The sequence below is a fragment of the Priapulus caudatus genome, unplaced genomic scaffold (genome assembly GCF_000485595.1).
Source record: "Priapulus caudatus unplaced genomic scaffold, Priapulus_caudatus-5.0.1 Scaffold715, whole genome shotgun sequence".
NCBI lineage: Eukaryota > Metazoa > Priapulida > Priapulimorpha > Priapulimorphida > Priapulidae > Priapulus > Priapulus caudatus.
The window spans coordinates 415-4,037 of record NW_014577776.1 but is presented as its reverse complement, the minus strand read 5'-3'; the positions used below and the strand labels follow the sequence as shown (position 1 = coordinate 4,037).

The 3,623-nt window shown below is 47.0% G+C and overlaps 1 long non-coding RNA gene across 1 annotated transcript in view; it reads right to left on the bottom strand.

Annotated features, from left to right (window-relative positions):
* LOC106813019 overlaps positions 1–594 on the bottom strand; it is a 4,554-nt gene extending 3,960 nt beyond the window's left edge. The window contains exons 1-2 of the long non-coding RNA XR_001394414.1: positions 559–594; positions 202–248 (exon numbers count right to left, since the gene is read on the bottom strand). This is a non-coding gene — a long non-coding RNA (uncharacterized LOC106813019). The remainder of the gene's footprint in view (positions 1–201; positions 249–558) is intronic.
* Positions 595–3,623: the final 3,029 nt, after the last annotated feature.

Here is a 3,623-nt window from a genome sequence, read left to right as displayed (position 1 = left end):
CTCCTCTATCTCCCTATTCCTCTCCTCTATCTCCCTATTCCTCTCCTCTATCTCCCTATTCCTCTCCTCTATCTCCCTATTTCTTCTCTATCTCCCTATTCCTACTTCTATCTTTTTTCTTCAACCTTAGTTACAGCTTTCAACGTATTCACGTGAACATGGTCAGGATAAGCGAAGATACGAATGCTATTTTTCAGTTACCTTCAAGGTAGACGTCCCTGTTGAAGAGGCCAGCAGCCAGAGGTATGCTGCAAGAGATCAGATCACAGGATTAGCATTGATACAGTCCTGTAGATCAGCCATACTATCTCATACTATCTCACGCTATCTCATCGTTCTGAATGATGCAACGCGTATAAGCTGTCTGCTGATAACACCTTAACGACACGACAACACATCACGATTATCGTTGGTTTTTCTCGCCTTAGACGTTCGACCTGGGAGAGACGAGCAGATTCCTACGTCAAGTTGGAAAGATTTTGGCAACAGAGATGATAAAAGGAGGATTGTTATGCAGCGAGAACTGCCTCGTAACTTAAACAGCTCTGTATTACTTACTTGTCGCGTCCGGGGCGTAGGCCGACTACATACACAGCTACTGCCTGTGTTACTTACTTACATACACGGCTCTGTGCTGTGATTACTTACTGGTCCGCGCCGGGGCGGTAGGCCGACTATCACTACACCACCCATAGCAGGGCCTTTGTGGTCGAGGCATCCCAGTCCCCCGGCCACGCACCCGCCGTAACCACTGCTCGCAGCACGACCATTGCTCTACCGCCTCTTACAGCCGAAACAAACACCCCGGGGCGGCTCTGCAAGAAACAGCACGCACACAGAACGCGTCAGCACACCAGCACGATAAAGCTAGTCTTCATACTCACGCTCCATCATTAGTATATTTATACTTACTATATTATATTACCATATATATCAACAGCAGGTAGATAATAACAACATAGTGTTAAATAACACATAATGTGTTATTATCTAACTCGCTGAGGGTAGTATATACATACTAGCTTATTACCCGTCCTTTCCAGACGGGTTGAGTGGGGTATTGATTGAGTGAAGGCGTTTAACCATATTATCTCTCCCTTTTAGTTCGAGGATGCTATTTACAGTAAATCAGCTCGATATGCTAGACTCCGCAGTCATATGTCAATAATTTCTTTAAAAGATAGTATCAAACTGACTATATAAAATCTGGAAATTTTACCTTAAAATTACGAGTACAATTTTCCAAATACAGGAAACGGGGGTAATTTTCATGTAACAATTTCACTTATTTAGATATTATTTTTGCAAAATATCATTCTGGTACACGAACGCATTTATTAATTAAGCTCAAATTCTTTAAAAAAAGGCAAAAGTGCATTGAGTGTTTTGAAGAATATATGTTTCTGAAAGTCAGTGGGACGGCTGGGTTGGCAGCGCGTACACCTCCGTTGTCAAATATTTCACCACAAGTCGCACACAGCCACACACACGGCGTATGCGCAGGGGCACAATACACGCGCACCCCACGCACACACCAGTACCACATTTACACATTCACACATTACACGCCACATGCACACGCACACACACGCATAGATTAATACACACACACGTACACGCACACGCACCACACACGCATAACATACATACACGCGCACACGCAGCACCACAATGCACACCCATCTCACACGCACACACGCACACACATACACACACATACAACTGCAGCCGTAATCTCTTGGGCTTTGTCTTAAATCTTTTCGTCTCACAACTGGTGCCGTCTGTAATTGGCTGGTTTATACACCGCAGCCGCAATGTCTTTGGTTGTGTGCGTAGCGCTACGCGCGCGGCGGATGCGTGCTGTGCGCGCTGCGTCCGTCCCCGCGCTGCGATCGCTCCTTGCCGCCGTTTAGCGTTCGTCGGCTTGCTATGCTAGGCTGAAGGGTCCACCTAATTAAATGACTTATTATTATACCTTAATCTACATTTAGCTATAGCTCCCCATTATCATTAAAAACCCGCTGAGAAAACACGTTTAATAGTCCTTGTAACCCACAATTTCAAAACGTTATGTATCACTATAGGGGTGTATTGTTGTGTGCTCTCTTAAACAATCGAACCCTGTCAAAAAATGTCAGCGCACCCATTAACCACAGTTTACACACACCACGGCGCGCGAAACACCACCACACCACGCAGCCACGCCACGCACAGCACACGCACACATACATACAGCACCACACCACACACACACACACACACACCACCACCAGCGCACACACACACGCACACCCACACCGCATACACACACACACACCCTCACACCACACACACACAGCAGCACCATGTTCTCTTCACCACACCACACACCATCACACACACCAACATACAGATACATACATACATGCTACCAAGTTGCTACACACCACGCCACACACAGCACGGCGCACACACACACACCACACACACACCACCACACCACACCACACACACACAGCACACACACACACACACACACACACATCACCATACATACATACATACATGTACAGTTTGTCACACACCGCGCGCACACACCGTGCACGTCGTGCGCGGCGATAGCCAGGTGATTCAGACATGCTGTGATTGACTGCGCATGCGGATTTGGCCATTGTAAAATTTTGGCGCTGCTGTGCTTTTGCGATGAGAGCCACGTCAACATCACAAGGTATTACACGTACTCTGCTTGGACTGCATGCGCATGCGGCATTTTACCGATCTCCTAAACAGTGGGTGCGCGGTGTTTCGCCGTATGAGTGCCCGAAGTTCCTACGCTGCACATTGAACTTTTACGAAACTTGCCTGAAAAAGTCACTTTGTAACGTCGGAAAAATCGTCGTCGGTGTTAACGCTAGCGGAATCTGTAGTGTGCGTAGTGTGCCAGCAAGGGCCCAGCTCTTAGTTCGCGCGCAGCACACGCGGCTCGACGGTCTCGAGCCCTGGCGGTCCCTCGGTCATGCGTGCGGCGGCCTGCCCGCCCTCGGGGTTTTACCTGTCTCCGCTCGCCGGGCGCCTGTTTCCGCGATTGCGGAGATACGTAAAACGACACTTTCGGTCCTCCTCCACCTAATTATATAGTAGATGGTAATGCCAACGACTGCAGGCATTGATAACCTGCCCACATGCAATACGTGTATCCAGGAAATCGTGGTCGTTCGCTATATATATTATTATATATATATTACTATACATGTCGTGTGTGCTCGCTTGGTGTGTGTGTGTATGTATATATATGGTAAAGCTAAGGATTGCACTGCTACATGTACGTACAGTGTAGGAGGGAATCCTTCCCTTGTCGCTGGAGTCGTACACATATATATACGCACCGTGTGTCGGCCTGTAATGTATACTACTCACTACTGTATGTGTACTGTATCATATATACTATGATATCACTTACATTGTGTGTTCGTAGTAACTATACTAATGTAAGCTAAACGGATTGCATCTGCGCTACATGTACGTGACAGTGTATGATGGGATCCTTCCCTTGTCAGCCTGGAGTCCCCGCCTACACCCATCATCATTACCACGTCTGTGCATCTAGTAATCCTTAATATATATACTATCCTATTTACTATATA